General features: G+C 39.5%; 1 protein-coding gene across 6 annotated transcripts in view; it reads left to right on the plus strand.

Moving 5' to 3' along the window:
* The window catches only part of DPH6 (diphthamine biosynthesis 6), a 362,214-nt gene that overhangs the window by 215,885 nt on the left and 127,910 nt on the right, over positions 1-18,419 (plus strand). Inside the window, exon 13 of one of the 6 annotated variants that reach the window (XR_006291518.1) lies at positions 3,158-3,331. The exons of the other annotated variants lie outside the window; for them this stretch is intronic. The gene's annotated coding sequence lies outside the window, so the exon portion shown is untranslated. The remainder of the gene's footprint in view (positions 1-3,157; positions 3,332-18,419) is intronic. 6 annotated transcript variants of the gene reach the window in all.

An 18,419-nucleotide genomic window follows, 5' to 3' on the forward strand; every position in this document is an offset into this window, starting at 1 on the left:
CTCCATTACAGCCTTTTCCTCTTCCTGAATCTGCATGGGAAAAAGTGATGATTGACATTGTAGGACCCTTTGATACTGCTCCAAGTGACTGCCATTATGCCATCACTTTAATAGACTATTTCAGTAAATGGCCTGAGGTAGCGTTTACATCGCAAATCTCTTCTGCTACAGTAAGTAAGTTCCTCTCTTCAGTTTTTAGCAGGGAAGGTAACCCCAAAGAACTGGTTTCAGATAATGGTAGTCAATTTACTTCCCTGGAGTTTGAAACTTTTCTGTCAGAGGGGAACATTTTACACAGAAGGTCATCCCTATATTACCCTCAAGCCAATGGGGAAATCGAACAGTTTAACAGAAGTTTGAAAGAGAGTTTGCAAACCACTAAACTGGAAGGGCGTTTGTGGATAGCCTTCACTACTGATTTCTTGTAAGCATACCGGGCTACACGACATGCCACAACGCAAATATCACCCGCAGAATTACTGCATGGGAAACAGATGAATACTAAACTGAACATTGCTGGATTGTTAAAGGCATGACCTGATGCCCCAACCAAGGATGATGTGAGAAAAACAGTTGAACAGAACAAAGCAAAGTATAAGGCTTTCACAGACAAGCGGCGGGGTGCTAAGGAACCAAAGTTTCAGTGTGGTTCCTTTGTTAGAATACGAAAACCTGGAATTTTACGCAAAGGGGACCATAAATTCACAGCTCCTCTTAAAATCATAGAGAAGAAGGGACCTTACGCCTATGAACTTACTGATGGGCGGGTATGGAATGCTTATCTTGCACCTGCCTATGCACCAAGAGGAGATTATGCCAACACCCAGTCTGCATTGGATAACTTCACAGTAGTATCAACACAAGAAGACATTGCACTGGAACCGGGGCTTGTGAGACAGCCTGTCAGACCCAGATGACCACCTGTCTGGACTAGAGACTGTTATGTAGTATCTACAGTGTTTTCAGTGTAATATTTCTGCCAACAGTATAGTGTCTTGTTTCATATTTGTTCCTGTAGTTAGAACAACAATGTTTATTTTAATTGGGAGAGTTTCTTAAGAGAGGAGGGAATGTGGTGTTTAGATGCTGCTTGTAATTATTAGAACTGGGAGCACTGGCTGTTGGGGGTCTGAAAGGACAGGAAACAGGAAGGCGGGGGCTGGGGGGGAAGAGTTGAGGCGGCTGAGTGAGAGCTATCGAGGTGCAGCAGTAGCTTGGTAAAGAGGTTTCCACTTTAAAAATAAAGTCCTGTTGAAGTTTGTTAGTACTTTGCCTGGTTGTTACAACAAATATGCAATGCAAGAGTAACATCCATTGATGGTCTAACGGAGCTCCACTGAAATGTATGGGAGTCTTTCCATTGACTTTAATGGATGCTGGATTAGGTTCTACATATGGCAAAAAACATCTAAAGTAGCTTTAATACTTCTTTGTAATCAAGATATCATTCTGAAAATAGCAGTGTGGGTTTTTTAAAAGATTTTAGAGAATGCTGGGGTCACAGGATTTCATTTAGCCATTAAAAGACCTACAGGGTTTTTAATCCCTGTACATTTTGCCATCCAGCTACTTTAATATTAGTTCCATTATTGTTTTTATTTGATTCACCCTCCTTTTTATAGCTTTATTAATGAATATTTTTCATATTATTCAGCACTTTGACATCTCATCCCAACTAGATTAAGAAAGTACAATAAAACATACCAAGTTAGTTGAACTCCCAGACAAAAATTAGGTTTGATTTGAGCAAAGTTCAGGCTCAGTCTTATTTTATCTGAATATGTTTGCCAATCCCCTTCATTAGTCACTGGCTACATTCATTCAACTATAATCACTTTCAGATCAAGATAATTCTGAGGTTCAAGCTGAAAAAAAACTGGAAGAAAGAACTATTTAGAGTAATTTTAAAGTGGAGCCAGAGTGTCATGCATCTCTCTCTCTCTTTCTCACTCTTCCTGCCCCATACCCAACCATGTGACCCTTTCTTTCTGGCCAGAACCTTTCTTTGTGTTCTCAAATATTAAGTATCTCTTCTTTCTGACTGAATATAGCTAGGAATAGTCAAGTGATTACCGAGGGCATTATTAAGTATTACATTTTTATTCTTTTTTTTGCTGTGTTTACGTGTTCCACTTGCATCTTGTCAGCTCTTATCCTTACGATTAACACATTAGGCCAAATTCAGATTTGAGTCTAAGAGAGTAACTTTTCTTTTCCCCTTCAAAGTGTGTTAAAACAACACAGATGCATGAATACACTCTTTAACTTACTGCTTCTTTCAGACCATTGTAATTTACATTGACTTATACTCAGTTACCAAGATGTAATTTACACCACCTGATACATCACCTCAGGATTCTGCCCACTGTGTGGTGAGGAGTCAGAGAAATTTCAAATAGCATGCTAACTGTTCTGGGTTCAACAATTTGGGATGAAATGTTTTTCACCAAAAAAAAAAAAAAAGGACTTTTTGCAAAAATGTTTTTAATTGGTAGGAGTATAGTGTCTCCAAAATGAGGACAAGTCTCAGTTTTGTAGTTTTTCTTTTTCTGTGCTTGAAGGCTCCATTCATTCATGAGCAAAAGATCAAATATCCTCTACTTTGTTTTTATTTTATTTATATTATCCTCGTGCCTACGGGGTCTATGACTCCACTCTGCTAGGCGATGTACAAACACGGAACAAAAAGATGTTCCCTGCCCCAAGGGACTTGCAGTGCATAAGACAAGAGACAACAGATGGATATAGACAGATGGCGGAGTACTAGTAAATGAGACAATATTGGTCAGCATGATAGGCAGTGGTCTCAGCACACCAACAGCCTAACCGTTGTCAAGTTTTTTGTAGGCATCATGGCAAAGGAGAGTTTTGAGGAGGGATTTGAAGGTGGATAATGAGGTAGCTTTACATAGAGCTTCTTCTATTCAGGAAAAAAAAGAGGGTTGTTATTTCAATGCTCATTAAGGCCTTTTCTATATTCGTTTGTGGAACACCTTGTTCTAAAGCCTGATGTGAAGATTTGTCTTTTATACTTCTTTTCAAAGGCTGAATTTGAAGTACTCACTGGACTGCCACAGTGAATTTAAAATGCTTCTCTATTCCTCTCCTACTGTATACTGTATAACTGACTGTATAAGTGATATCTTATTTCAAACAGGAAATGGAGACATGAGGCTGAATCTAAGATTAATAAAAATGCTGCTTTATGAGTGACCCAGCAGAGCTTATCAAGATGGAGGATGGCGCTTCTTCAAAAGACTGTAGCACTGTGAGACACTAAGACACATGTACCAGAGGTCAATGATCCTGATCTTGCTCCCTCAGATCAATGGTTGGTAGTTGGCAGAATTAAAAATAAATACTATAGGAGGAAGCCAGGCCATGATATTCAAATATTTCCACTATATAGAAAGTAATTTCTTTTTGTAGTAGGGTACAACAAAAGGTCAGGCACCTACTCTAAAAGTAAAAGATGACAAGAGTATTATGTAGGACAAATGGTGAATGTATTAAAAATAATTACTACTCCTTTCCTCTGCATTGATGCAGATCTTGTATTACATTTTGTAGTTTATATGAGATGAGAAACTAAGGTTTCAAATCAATTAGAAATTTCTTTTGGAACAACATGTCCATCTAGTGTAAAACTTTTGCATTATGCAGAAATTGATGCCAAGATTGCAAGTTAAGAAGCTACACTGTATTTTCTATTAATTCATAAATTTATTAGTTGATGGTGCAGTGAAAAGTTAAAGCTTTTTAACAGAGTGTAACAAAGATCTTGTTAGATTTTAATTTGCCTGTAGTTTGCATGACTTTAACCTAATCTGTCTTAAATGCCTTAAACCTAACCTATCACTGTTTGGTCAATTTAGCCAGCATTTAATTTTTTTATTATTTACTTTTTTATTCTTCTTAGCACACGTGCAATGTGGCTGAGGTGGCACATGAACAGGATTTGTCACCAAATTTTTATTTTACTATTTAAATGCATTTTATTAGATCAAGTTTATAAGAAAGATAAATATAAAGAGTGTATAAAGAAAGATAACTTTTTGTTTTATTTTATTTATTTTTAAATGCAGGAAAGTTTTATCCAAGACAAGAAATTTTGTTAATCTGGAGTTATGATTGAGAGTAGATATTGGTAATTTAAGGGTAAAAATCATTGTAATTTCCCCAAAACTAGTATGCAAATCCAAGAAATTCAGACTGAATCTGAAGGTTAAAATTAAAGAAAAAACAAGTATAGAACAAATTTAGATGTGGATCAAAAGCTAAACATTAAATCTAATTTTAATTTTGTTTCTTGTATTGGCTCTACTCAGAATTTGCCAATTTTTGTGTAGCAAACTGTTTCAAAATCAATAAATAAAAAGTTGACACTTCCCTCTACCCTAAAAAAGGAAAACAGACAACGTGATATGGACAGATTTCAGCCACAGCCCAATTTAATATACTTCCTTTAAAATCCATTAACAAAAAAACCACTAGATAGAAAATTCAGGCATAAAAATTACTAAATTAAAATTTCACCTTGGAAGGTGGTAATTGTGTAGAGAAGAACATAATACCTCATGGAGGTGACTTTGGGATCAAGTTAGTAAGTTACCTGGGAGGTACTCACATGATACATTGGTGGGGGCCCTATAATTTGATACATAGATAACTAGGGGACTGGACCGTGCTTTTGCTGGGGAATAGACTCATTTACCTTCCCCACCAAAAAAAAAAAGGTTTAAAACCTTCTTTCTGGCTTCATATAAACATAGATTTTGCTGTTTTGTGCAATTTAATTATCCTATTTAAAAAAAAAAAAAAAAAAAGTCCTTACTCATGTACAAAATTAGTGACTGTCCTGACCATGCGTAACAAGTGTTTGTACTTGTATTTACTATTACAGTCCATTTTTAATTGCAGATTCAGAATGCAGGTATACTACCCATTCTACTATTTTGTCTCAGCAGAGAGGCCAAAGATTAAATTAGCCTGGAGACTGAACTCCAGGGTTCTTCCAGAACAGGATTGAGGCATATTGGCAGAGTGACTTCATGGGAACTTGCACTGCTGCTGCCTATGCCCATACCTCTTGTGTGAGTAACTACTGCACTTCAGTCACCAGGGCTATTGATCACATACCTTTCAGAAACAATACATTTACTTGTAAATCTGTATTATTAATAAAAACCATTTTAACTGCACCTGGATGGATTTTAATCTGTGGATTAAAAATATATATTTTTAAAGGAAGAAAAGCAATGTGCATGAATATAGAAATGTTTGTCACCTAAAAGAGCGGAAGGAAAATTCATGGATGGAGTGAAATGTACTGTGGTGTGAGCATTATGTGTCTTTCAGGATTAATTTATTTAGTGTACCTCATTGTGCCTAAGTTTTGTCCCCAGTGCCTCCATGGAAAACCAAGTTGAGAATAAGTGGCTGGGCCTCTCTTCCCCCTCAGCCAGAGATAGACTGCCCCAGAAAGAAGACAGGGATGTATAACTAGGAATATGCAGTGGTGTGAACATTTCCAGAATATTAGGTTTCCCAAAATGAATGTCACTTGATTATGACTATCAGCCTATTCCCCCATCCTTTCTGTTAACTAAACAGGAATAAGCAGACGTACAATCCTAATGGGAAAAAATACAAATTTGCTTATTTTGAAAGAAAAAAATTGTTTTTAAATTGCAATTTTATATAGGAAAAAACAAAACAAAGCAACTAGTTAACTCATGCAGTAACTTTTCTATATGGATTTTTGGCCTTGTACCTAAGGAAAACTATTGTTTCTAAATATCTAATAAGAAATGTACAGTCCAGCAGGAACTGGACAGTGATATCATGGATGGAGCAAGGGAGAAGGGTCTCAAAGAGTGTGGCAATTAGAGCCAGTTGGTGAGAGTTAGACTGGCAGGGAGTAAGTTGGTCAGAAACTATTCAGGCAGGGAGTCTCTGAGAAAAAAAACTGCACTGTGGCAGATGGAAATATGTGCTAAATACAGTGAACTGTTTGTTTAAACTTTTCGTTGCCCTGCCAATCCTTTTGAATGAACAAGAACTGTTTAGCATAGACTCCTGTGAGGGCTAAAATGACACAGAGATCAAGACAGAACTAAGTTCTGAACACTGTGACTACACCGTCATCTTTAATGAACTTGTGCAGGTGTCCTGGTGCCAGGTCACTAATTCATAATTTCAAGAATTCCCTGAATATGCATTTGCAAATATGATCTTTGATCAAATCAATTCTAAAAGAGCCATTAAATCAGCACTCTTAACTCTCTCATAATTTCCACATGAAATTACTATTTGGGGCTGATGTTATATATCATTTAAACTGATGCTTCAAAAACTAGCTGGGCTAAAGGATTCTCCATAGCCCTGGAAAACTTCTATGGCCATGATAGGACCTGAGAGAGAGGATGGTCTTGAGTCTAAGACAATGGACAAAGGATATCTAGGTTCAGTTCCCAGATCTTCTGCAGACTTCCTGTGTAACCTTGGGCAAGTCACTTAATCATGATGTCTCACTTCTCATTTGTCAAATGAAAATAATATTTCCTTCCTCCCACCCTAGGAGTCTACTGGCCTATCTCCCCCAGGAAGGATTAATCCCATGCCGAGAGTCTGTTCTGGCTCTTCCTTTAGGACACAGTTTTATTCTTCAGAAATAAAACTCCCAAAGTAACACAAAGTTATTCCTCTGACCAAATCAGGCTGAAGAAGCTCATAAATCTTTCCCCTTGCTTCTCTCCCGCTGCTCTAGGGCCAGTCACAGGAGCCAACTTGCTTCCTGCGGCTCTCCTCCTCCACTGAGCTCTTCACAGCAATCACCTGACCCATTCCCAGCTGGGTCTGAAAACAGGGCTGACTGGCCCTTGGCCCTTAAAGGGCAGACCACCTGTTACACATCTCTGAGCGTCTCAATAGATAAGACAGTTATTCTCTTTGAAAGTGGAACTGTCTCTGTCTATACAGCACCTAACATACTAGGGCTTCAATCACTAGATGCTAATCTAATGTAAATAATAGTAATAAATGATATCAGAGAAACAAGTCTCAATACATGGGCATATCCTTGTCAGGTTTTTTAGTTAGAAAGTAGGAAAGGTATATTAATTTAAAAGAGTATGTCTGAGGAGGAGAATGTCCCTCCATTTCTTCTCTTCTCTTCTCTTCTCTTCTCCAGGCTCCTCTGAGTTCCACAAGTCCTTCCATCAGTTGCTGCACTTGAGGGACTGGAAAGAGTGTTGAAAGGGAGACTAGAGGGGCTAGCACTGAATGTTCTTCCCTCTACTTAGCACCACCTAAGTAGAAGGAGTGCTGCAGTATCTGTTCCAATATCAGTGCTACCTCCTTTCCAGGTGATAATGATGCCATGTGAGTGAGTAGGACTGGTAGTTGCTGACCAAAGGCCGGAGCATGGGAGATGCTTGCCCGTAAAATCCCTGAATCATTCACTTCAAAAGTTTGATGGTGTGTAGTGAATGAACCGAAAAAGCCACATGTGGATCAACAAGGATAAAAACAAATATATATTAGTGGTTGCCTCATTCTCTGAACACCATCCAGCCTGCACACTGAATGAGACAGAGTTCCTGCAGAAAATGTAGTATGTGATTATATAATTAAACACTACATTGTAAAATATACATACAAATGTTTAGCATTGAGGTTGTGAGGGAAGACTTAACTTTGAGAATTCTTGACTTCTGAGTACTCCATCTTGCATCTTTAACATCCTTTTGGGCTTAGTTTTTTAGTATGTCTATAATAATGCAGGGATTCTCCTAAAGGTATGTTCCTGAATATGTGACTGGAAGGAACTCCCATAGCTTCCAAGTTCTAAAGCCATTAAACTGTCTTGTCACTAGGTAGTGCATGTCTGCCTTTTGCTGAGGACATGACAGGTGCCTCTACTATCTCTCATTACTAGTGCCTTTTTCATCACAGATGACAGAGGTGCTCCTTTAAACTACTGTCACCATCTTGCAATGGATCCCTCTAGCTTCATTTGGTATCTTCAGTATCTTTCCCTCTGACAATATTTTTGTCAAGTTATCTCTGGAATTGTATCCTCACTGATGTATCAGCTGCAAGGTTTTAAGTTTCTAATTATGCTGCCTTGATCTACTGAGCTAGATACTCTCTCAGACTTACTGTATGTATGTTGTGTTTTACTGCTTTCATGTTGTTTGTTTTCATTTTTACAAAATGGCTGAGAAACAGTGTCTTTAAGTTATGCCCACAGTATGAGATATCTTTCACAGATGGACTGGATTGATGTTTGCAGTGTCTCAAGGTAGACTATGACTTGGCTTGCCATGGAAACTGCACCCAAATGTTGCCATGAGCTATCAAGTCCTGGAATGAGCTCTTTGGTGTCCTGTCAGCCTTCTCAGGCGTTTCTTCCAAGTTTACTTAGAAATACTCAAAACTAAACTTCTGATGATTTAGACTTGAATACTTCAGCTCGACACCTGATTCCATCACCCTTTGTTAGGAAGGGGTAACAGTCTCTGCATTTGGAACTAGCCATGTGGTCCCACGTAGTCAAATACATGAAACCATTTGTCACTTAGTCTGAACTTTGGCAACTTCACCTGTGAAGTATTGGAGATGATCTCTTAAGTGATTATGGTATGGGATAAGGATTCAAGAGATCAAGGTCCATTTCCCAGATCTGTCATTGACTTCCTTTGAGATCATGGGCAAGGCAATTAATCTCTTTGTGCCTCAGTTCCCTATCTGTAAAATAAAAATCATAATACTTCCTTTGCCTGCCTTGTCTGTTTAGATTGTGAGCATTTTAGGTCAATGATTCTCTCTAAATATTTGTACAATGGGAACCGATCTCTAATGGGCTTTCTAAGAACTGCTATAATATAAATAATAATACATGCAGTGTCCCCTGATGGGTGTGATACAACATTGAGATCAGCTGCCTCTGTGTTTTTCTCACATACACTCATGCAAGGAACTGGATGAACTGTTTCTAATGAATAATTAGTTCAACAAATTTGGGATAAATATAAAAGGCTAAGTAGCAAAACTCCTCTCAAGCTCTCTGGTTCAGTCCAGATCTTCAGAGCAAACCTCTAGAATTCCATCCCAGATTCCTAAGTGGTAAACTGAGTCACTTGGTGAGCAGTCTGTCATCCTTTCTCACTCTTTTTTCCAAAAGACAGATGGCTTACCCATTGATAGCACAACAAAACCAAAAAGGTGTTTTAAAAAGAGAGAGAGACTGAAAAAGCACTCCAGATCCTCATCTTCTACAAGTTCCATCTCTTCCCTCTAAGAAAAACTCTCAGCTTCAGAGCCCCAAACCAGAAAAATAGGACAGATTCTTTCCCTAAGAAGAGGAAGGTGTTTGCATCCATTGAAAGCCAACCAGAAAAGGAGAATGAGCAGGTTAAAACAATGGGTAGTTATCCCACAAACAAAAACTTCAAACAGAATTTGTCATCTGCTTCATTCCTCCTTCGAAGAAGCCATTATACAGGAGGAGGAGTAGTCCCCTGACAGAGGTAAAGGTATGTTTTCCACATGAGAGGGAGCATTTGAAGCCGATGAGAAATCAGTGATTACAGTATACTTCCAATTACCCAAGTAGCACTGGAGACACAGATTTAATTCGAATAATTGGGAGTTTGGATGATGAAGAAGGCAGGAGCCATTCAGCAGTGGGTAGCCTACCCCCACAGCTGGGGGCTAATTATTTGCCTCCCGTGACAGCAGGGCTGCAGAGGGCTCCCTGTTCTGCAGCAGGAGCCATTCAGCACCCGAAGGGCTTCGCCCATGCCCAGGGACGACGACTCCTCCTCCTCTCAATCCTGGCCAGGGATCTCTGCTCTATTAGCTGAACCTTCTGCGTTATCCAAATCCTTTGTCCCCAAGCATGAGATACACAGGAGACAAGGAAAGGATTCAGATAATGCAGAAGTTCAGATAATAGGGTTTCAGCTAAATGGAAGTGTGACATTACCCAGGGTACAATCTGGACCATTGAACAGCTGTGTCCCCTTAATTCTCCAGCCTTTTACACTGCTTTGCTGTCAGAACACCACTACTGGCCTGTTCACACAGTCTTCAGACTGCAAATTCATTCTCAACTAAATACATGAGCACTCTGACCAATCACTCATGAATTACATACAGGGCGACACCCAGAAATGTGTGTCTTGTGTTGTCCAGCACTCTACTGAACAATGCAAACTCATAGAAAGTCTCTCATTTCATCAAAGGAAAATGATATGTGCACCAGCCTTGTTATTCCAAATGGAGTTTGCAGAAAGATAGTTTTTAAGTGATTACAAGTTGATGATGCAAGTTAATACATGAACTTAAGTGAGCTTAAGTGAATTTAAAAGCAAAGGTTTTGTCTCACCAAACTCTTGTAAATTTCACAGGCTGAGTCTCTTTTCAGCCTGGGACCACTCCCCCTTTGAGAGTTGTTGATGTAATGAGCAAAGAGATGGGAAGAGGAGAGGTGAAATGGAGGGCACTGTCTCTCTCTTGTACCACCCTCCCTTCTTTATGGATTAACCCCAACTGGGATGCAGGTGACAAGTAGTCTCTTGCAGATGTGAGGGTTGAACCATCTCTGTGATGAAATGTAAATTTTTTGTTTACACTTTCCCATTGCTGAAGAATGGCTGCTTAAGCTGGTGATAGCTCTTTAAAACCTAACTGGGGTGCTCGCGTGGCTTTGTCTCCGAAAAACTGGTTTGTGGGTGTTAGCCAGAATTACAGTATATTTAAGTAACAATCATACACATATTTTACCAGAACCATAATGTTTGTCAGGTTATGCCATTTCAGCAGATTATGCCACCTCACAAAGCATACTTTTATACAAAATATGTCAGTCTTGTAAAAGTGGTGAACATAATAGTATAGACTGTCACAGGGGATACACTGTGCTACATTGGGTGTGTTAGAACTTGCAGAGCTGGAACCTGGGACCCTGGAGGTTCTCGGCCAGTGACACTACCACATCACAGTGGGAAGCTTAGGGGTCCCCTGGGAGGACCCTGAGAGGCTGGGGTGAGCAGGAAGTGCTGCCCAGCAGGGCCTGAGTGGCAGTCCCTCACAGCCCACTGATTGGTTGGTATCAGTACTTAAACCAAGAAGCCGTGAAAGGGAACTGTCTGAGCAACAACACAGATTTTCTGCCTGTCTCTGCTTCACATCTTGCTTGTGATAGACCCTAGACTCCAGCTTCTGACCCTGGTTTGTCCCCAGCTTCACTATTGGATTGCTGTCTGTAACCTGCCGCCCAACCCTGATCTTCTGGTAACCTGACCCTGCCTGCCTCCTAACGCCTGACTCTTGGTTCACCATCTGGCCTGACTCAGTCTTCTGATCTCCCAGTAATCTGACCCTGCCTGCTTCCTTACTCTTGGTCTGCCCATTGACCCATTTCGGACTCTAACCTCTTGGTTCCTGACTCGGCCTAACTCCCGACTCCTGCTCCAACCAGTAGGTCTGACAGCCCACATCTCAGTCATGATACTGGGTCCTCTCAGACAGCAAAGAAAGAAGATACTCAAGCAACTCTGTCTATATACAGAAAAGTATAAACAGTACCTCTTGGTCAATAGACCAAAGTCAGCTGTTCTGAAAAAGAGTGAACTCTTGATTCTCATCACCAGGGTAAGATTGACCAATCTGATCAGTACAAGGAGATTGAGAGATGTCAGAGAAATTTAAGACTTGTAGGTAGTTCTGTAGTTGCCTTCCATTTATTTTCTCAATAACCTTCTCCAAAATAAAGAGATTTGAGACCAAGCAATAGTTGAGAGATTGCATGGTCAGGGGAGAATTTTTTTTTAACTTATTTCTTTCAGAGAAGTAAGAACCTTGCTTTTCTGAAGGAAGGTATTAACAGCCTCTTCGAATACTGGACTCACTTTTGAACTTTACTAAATGAGAAGGAAGTGTGCTGATTCCATACATAGCCTCATCTCAACTCGTTCCCACTCAAGGATGCCCACTACTGTTGATTGTTACAGCTCCCTCTGATATATCAGTACAAGAGAGGGTGTAACCACTTTTTGCTGCCATAAACTCCTCACCATTTTTCAGACTCTTCTGCTTTAGCATATTCAGCAGGGTTCAAGCAGCCATATATGTGTCTGACCTATACTCATTGGATAGTTTGTCTTTGTGAATCTGCACTAAGGGTTCTGAACCAACGTATTGAGTTGTTTCAGAAGACTTGCCTATTGCACATTATTTATTTATTGCTTGTTTCTTTGTACTACCTGCTAGGAGCCCTGTTCATGGACCAGGACCCCATTAACCTAGGCAGTGTGCAAATAGAACATAAAGAGGGCCCCTGCCCTAAAGAGTTTACAATCTAAGTATTAGACAAGAGACAACAGATGGATACAAACAGATGGGTGAGTACAAGGAGACAATATTAGTCAGCTCGGTTGGCAGTGGTATAAGCAATCAGTGCCCTAACCGTTGTCAGGGTTTTTTTTGAAGACATCAAATAACAACAACAAAAGGAGAGTTTTAAGGAGGAATTTGAAGGAGAATAATGAGTTAGTTTTGCAGATGTTTACAGGGAGCATGAGATACAGCATATGGGAGAAAGTATGAAAGTGCTTATTTGAAAATTTAACAAGTGGGCAATGTAGGCTGACATCATTGGCCAATTGGAAACAGCCATTGACATCTCAGTAGCGAATCAGAGTTGATAAGTAGGGTGTGCATAGACTGTGAAGGCGCTTGAAAATGAAGACAGGTAGCTTATGTTTGATACCATAGAGAAAGGAGAGACGGGAGAGATGCAAAGAGGGGTGATATGATCAAAGCAATGAGTTTGGGAAATTATCTTTGCAGCAGTCCTCTGAATGGGTATGAGCTGGCAAGATTTCATTTGTCAAGGCCAGAAAAAAGGATGTTGCAGAAATCAAGAAATGAGATTATGAGAGTTTTAGCTATGTGGATGGATAAGAAAGGACATATCTTGGAGATGTTATGCAGAAAGAATCTGCAAGAATTAGACATGGCATGGATGTGAGGACCCAGAGAGAGGTCCAAATTAGGGCTGTCAAGTGATTAAAAAAATTAATTGTGATTAATCATTTTTGGAGGTTTTCTACATTTTCAAATATATTGACTTCAATTACAACACAGAATACAAAGTGTACAGTGCTCACTTTATATTTATTTTTATAACGAATATTTGCACTGTAAAAAACAAAAGAAATAGTATTTTCAATTCACCTAATACAGGTACTGTTGTGCAATCTCTTTATCATGAAAATTGAACTTATGAATATAGAATTATGTAAAAAAAATAAACCTGCATAAAACAATGTAAAACTTTAGAGCCTACAAGTCCACTCAGTTCTGCTTCTTGTTCAAGTTTGTTTACATTTGCAGGAGATAATGCTGCCTGCTTCTTGTTTACAATGTCACCTGAAAGTGAGAACAAGTGTTTGCATGGTGTTGTTGTAGCCGGCGTTGCAAGATGTTTATGTGCTAGATGTGCTAAAGATTCATATGCCCCTTCATGCTTCAACCACCATTCCAGAGGACAGGAATCCATGCTGATGATGGCTGCTGTTCGATAACAATAGAAAGCAGTGAGGATCAGTGCATGTTCATTTTCATCATCTGAGTCAGATGCCACCAGCAGAAGATTGGTTTTCTTTTTTGGTGGTTCAGGTTCTGTAGTTTCCGCTTTGGAGTGTTGCTCTTTTAAGATTTCTGATTTCAGAAGGCACTTCATATTCTTAAACCTTGGGCTGAGTTCTGTAGCTATCTTTAGAAATCTCTCATTGGTACCTTCTTTGAGTTTTGTCCAATCTGCAGTGAAAGTATTCTTAAAATGAACAACAGGTGCAGGGTCATCATCCAAGACTGCTATAACATGAAATATATGTCAGAATGCGGGTAAAACGGAGCAGGACACACACAATTTTCCCCCAAGGAGTTCAGTCACAAATTTACTGAACACATTATTTTTCTAAATGAGCGTCATCAGCATGGAAGCACGTCCTCTGGAACGGTGGCTGAAGCATGAAGGGGCATACAAATGTTTAATATATCTGGCACGTACATCCCTTGCAATGTTGGCTACAGAAGTGCCATGTGAACGCCTGTTCTCACTTTCAGGTGACGTAAATAAGAAGCGGGCAGCATTATCTCCCATAAATGTAAACAAATTTGTTTATTTTAGTGACTGGCTGAACAAGAAGTAGGACTGAGTGGACTTGTAGGCTTTAAAGTTTTACATTGTTTTGTTTTTGAGTGCAGTTATGTAACAAAAAAAACTACATTTGTAAGTTTCACTTTCACGATAAAGAGATTGCACTACATTACTTGTATGAGGTGAATTGAAAAATACTATTTCTTTTGTTTATCATTTTTACTGTGCAAATATTTGTAATAAAAAAAAATAATATAAAGTGAGCCCTGTACACTTCGTATTTTGTGCTGTAAGTTGAAATCAAATATTTGAAAATGTAGAAAAACCTCCAAAATATTTAATAAATTTCAATTGGTATTCTATTTAACTGTTTAACTATAAAACTGCGATTAATGGCGATTAATTTTTTTAAGTTAATCGTGTGAGTTAACTGCAATTAATCGACAGCCCTAGTCCAAATCGAAGGTGATACCCGAGTTATGGATCTGAATGACAGGCAGGATGGTGGTGTTGTCCACAGCAATTGAGAAAGGAGGTAGTGAGAAGGGCTTGGAGGGAAGATTAAGAATTCTGTTTTAGCCAAATTGATTTTGAGCTGACGGCTAGACATCCATGAGGAGACGTCAGGGAGACTGGGTGAGATATTAGTCAGTATAGAAGGAGACCAGTCTGGAATAGCATTTATGGATGTGTTTACCCAGAAATAAGGTGTAGAGGAAGAAGAGATGGGGATCAAGGCTAGAAGCCTGTGGATCCCACACAAAAGCTGGAGAGGGGATGAGGAGGATCCTGCAAAAGAGACACTGAAGGAGTCATTAGAGAAGTAGGAGGAGAATCAGGACAGGACAGAGTCATGTAAGCCAAGGACAAGATTTAAAGAAGAAGAGCATGGTTGATGGTGTTGAAGGCAGCTGACAAGTTGAGGAGGAGGATGGTATACTGGTTATGAGCTTTGGCTAGGAAGAGATTATTAGAGATTTTGGCAAGAGTTGTTTCTGTGGAATGCAAGGAGCAGAAGCTAGATTGGAAAGGTGTAGGATATAATTGGAGGAGAGGAGCTGTAGACAGTGAGTTTTTGTTTTTGTTTTTAAGATTGGAGAGACTAAAATTTGCTTACATTTTGAGTGGAAAGAGTCTAAGGAGAATAAGAGGTTAAGGAGAGCTCAGGTCTGTTAAGACAGATGGGGGAGAGATTTAGAGTGGAAGGAGGAAGGAAAGGCAAGCCATGGAGGGGGGAAGGTCATGAGGTATTTTGTCAGTTTTCTCTTTGAGAGAAAAGTGGAAGCTGGAGGAGGGGACGGTTGGAGGAATGAGTCAGAGACTGAAGAATTGGGATTTAATTAATTTGGAGAAGGAGAGTTGTTTACAAAGAAAAATAGTAGAGTGAAGGGGGAGAGAATGAATTTGTGTAGGAGGAAATCATCCAGGTCACAGGATTTCCACTGTGCAACACGAGAGCAACAGTGAAAGTAGCAGATGTTGGGGGTCAGCCAGGGCTGGGAATTGGTAGGGCTGATCTTGTGATAGAAGAGAGGAACAAAAGAGTTAAGAGTGGAGGAAAGTGAAGCATGGTGAGAATCAACAATCATATCAGTGGAAGAAAGGAAGGGGAGGGCTGAGAGCAGATGAGAAGTCATCAGTGCTGATGAAATGGAAATGACAGAGAGGCTGAATGACAGGGATTGAAGGAGGGGCATGGTGGGCAATGCTTTAAGAGACCAGATGATGGTCAAAAAGGGAAACTCAGCAATAGAGATCAGAAAAAGAGCAGTGCTTATTGAAGACCAAGTTATGTAGTGGCCCTTTTGGTAAGTGGAAGAGGTGAACCCGGACTGCAGGTTGAATGAAGAAGTGAAGACTAGGAAACAGGCAGATAAAGGGCCAGATGGGTCACCAACTGAAGCTGAAGTCACTGTGTACGAGTGTGGAAGATTGCAAGGAGAGAAAGAGAAAGCCAGGAGTCAAAATCATGTAAACCATCTTGAGTTTTGTCTTTTGTCTTGGTGAAATTTGCAAAACAGATCATTTGCTCTCTGGAGGAAGTGTTAAACAGCAAGAGACAACATAAGAGAATCACGCATTCAAAAAAATACTCCTTTCCAAACATGGTATTCCGTCCTAAGCTTCCATGTCTATTGCTATTCTTCAGCACAAAATGAATTAATTGATAAAATTAAGAACGTAGCAGCTGTATAATGTAAGTTTGCAACCATATTTAATCAGAATTAGTATTCTGTGGGAGTGGAGAGAGAGAGATTACAATGTAGATTTCGTACGCTTTAGGATCTCCACAGAAGGCCACTAAGAAATGGTTCTGCAGGATAGGAAGGCTTGAAGAATCCTATTCCTCGTACCGTGAACGAGCACTGAAGCAGGTAGCAAAATCAGTAATTTATACTCTGTAGGCTTTCATATTTTGAAACACAACTTGAAATAAATTTAGCAAAATTGTCAAGACATTATAAAGAAAATATAATATTTCAACACTAAAAATATTCTGAGCATTGATTGATTCTGAGCATTATGGAAAGCTTCTAGAAATTGAATATTCACAAAAGCACTTTCATCTACCAGGTGTACCACAGTAGACCTGAGATATGATGTAAGAAGGAAAGGACCAGATTGTTACATAAACGTTTCCATTATTCTATTCTACATAGGTTTTTATACTGCACTAATCACTGTAGTATCTGAGTGCCTTCCAGTAATGCATTAAGCAATGTGACTACACATCTGTCGCATGTTGTTTGTTTGTTCTCTCATCCTTTCCCCAGAGGGAGAAGTGTGTGGAGTAGAGTGACATGTTTCAGTAAGATGATTTGTTGGGGGTTTTGTGCTTTTTTTTTTATTTTAAATACCTGTTTCCATGTATCAGAGGGGTAGCTGTGTTAGTCTGTTTCCATTTGTTTACATTAGAGAAGGCAAGGTCAAAGAAATGCACCTATCACTTGGTGCAGAAAGTGGTAAAGTTTGTGATAGTCCTTAATTCATTCCAGAGACTCGGACCACCCCGGCGAAGGTTCTGTCTTCCACACAAGTGAGCTTTACGCTTATTGTTGAGAATTCCATTGTGCCGGAGAAGCAAAGCTGTCAAACGTGGCCTTCGTCCCAGAACTTTAAAGGGTGTTTTAGGTGTCCTGGGCCCAGGCCATGGAGCACTTTGAAGATAAGGACAGAGACCTTGAACTTGATCTGAAATGCCATCCACATATCTATGCTGGGTTGAAGCACTAAAATAATTGCTTTTTTGTTTAGCCTTGCTGTGGTTCGTGAAGACATAGCATTCAATGGTATCATTTTACTTTGCAGTTACACCTTAATTCAGCAACCTAACTGCATATTTGTACTGTAGTGGTGCTTTATAACATCCATCATTGTAAATTGTCATTTGCATTCAAATTCCTGCATTGGCTGTACCACTATGTACTATGCTGAAAAGAACCTAGGACACTTGGTTTGGAGAGAAAAAAGACAGGAGCAAAAAGTCATTTATTGAAATGTAATGTATATATTTTACATACCTAACTGGCAGAATAGTCCCCTTATCATCATGCATACCTTACCATGGAGGGCAACATATATTAGCAAGTACCTCTATTTCCAAGGGTCTTGGTCTGATCTATATGTTCTCTAATTTGTCATCTTTTTCACATGTAGTATTGAGTACTCTATATCTGTGTACAATGGTAAAGCTTTCTCCTGTGATTTTTCTGTTTCTTTGGTCCTTTTCAATTTGTCTTGTGTTTTTGAAAGGATCCTTCTCCACTTCCCCTACAACCAGGAACCAAACCATTCAGTCAGTACCACAGCACTGATCCCTGTAACTTTTACATGTCTGATAGATATGCTAAACTAACAGCCTAACTTCATATTGATTGAATTCACAGATACATTGAAGCAGTTAAACATTTCTGGCTTGAACCCACCTGAAAAACTGGACAAGGGTAGATTTCTAAAATTATTAATGATGGAGAAACCCGAAGAAGCCACTCCTTATGTTGTCTTCACTGCCCAAATGCTCCTTAAAGTGAAGTAGCAATGTGGAGACTAGCCAATATACTAGACCAGGTTGCTTGTACTTTGTTCCCACATACCTGCCTGTGCCCCAATCACGTGGAAGGGTGATAATTATAACAATGCCAGTCACAATAGCATATGGTGAGGTGGGATTCCTGTGGAGTCCGGAATAAGAATAGTAAATAATATATTAACACTTGTACTGCAGCTGAGTTACTGTAAAGCATTT

The sequence above is a fragment of the Chelonia mydas genome, chromosome 6 (assembly GCF_015237465.2).
Source record: "Chelonia mydas isolate rCheMyd1 chromosome 6, rCheMyd1.pri.v2, whole genome shotgun sequence".
NCBI lineage: Eukaryota > Metazoa > Chordata > Testudines > Cheloniidae > Chelonia > Chelonia mydas.